This window comes from Sinocyclocheilus rhinocerous, unplaced genomic scaffold, assembly GCF_001515625.1.
Source record: "Sinocyclocheilus rhinocerous isolate Xijiao unplaced genomic scaffold, SAMN03320098_v1.1 scaffold2308, whole genome shotgun sequence".
NCBI classification, from domain to species: Eukaryota; Metazoa; Chordata; class Actinopteri; order Cypriniformes; family Cyprinidae; genus Sinocyclocheilus; species Sinocyclocheilus rhinocerous.
Genome location: NW_015642813.1, coordinates 2,988 through 3,271, shown reverse-complemented (window position 1 = coordinate 3,271; position 284 = coordinate 2,988).

The window sequence follows — 284 nt, the reverse complement described above, 5'->3', positions numbered from 1 at the left end:
GATCAGTAAGATTTTAATGTTTTTTAAAGAAATCTCTTCTACTCATCAAGGCTGCATTTATTTGATCAAAAATACAGAAAAGAACCAGTAATCTTGCAAAATGTTATTACAATATAAAATAATGGTTTCTATTTTAATATCCCTTAAAATATAATTTATTTCTGTTATGCAAAGCTGATTTTCCATCATCATCATTACTCCAGTATAAAGTGTCACATGATCTTCAGAAACCATTCTAATATGCAGATTTATTATTAGAATTATCAACAGTTGTGCAGCCAAAT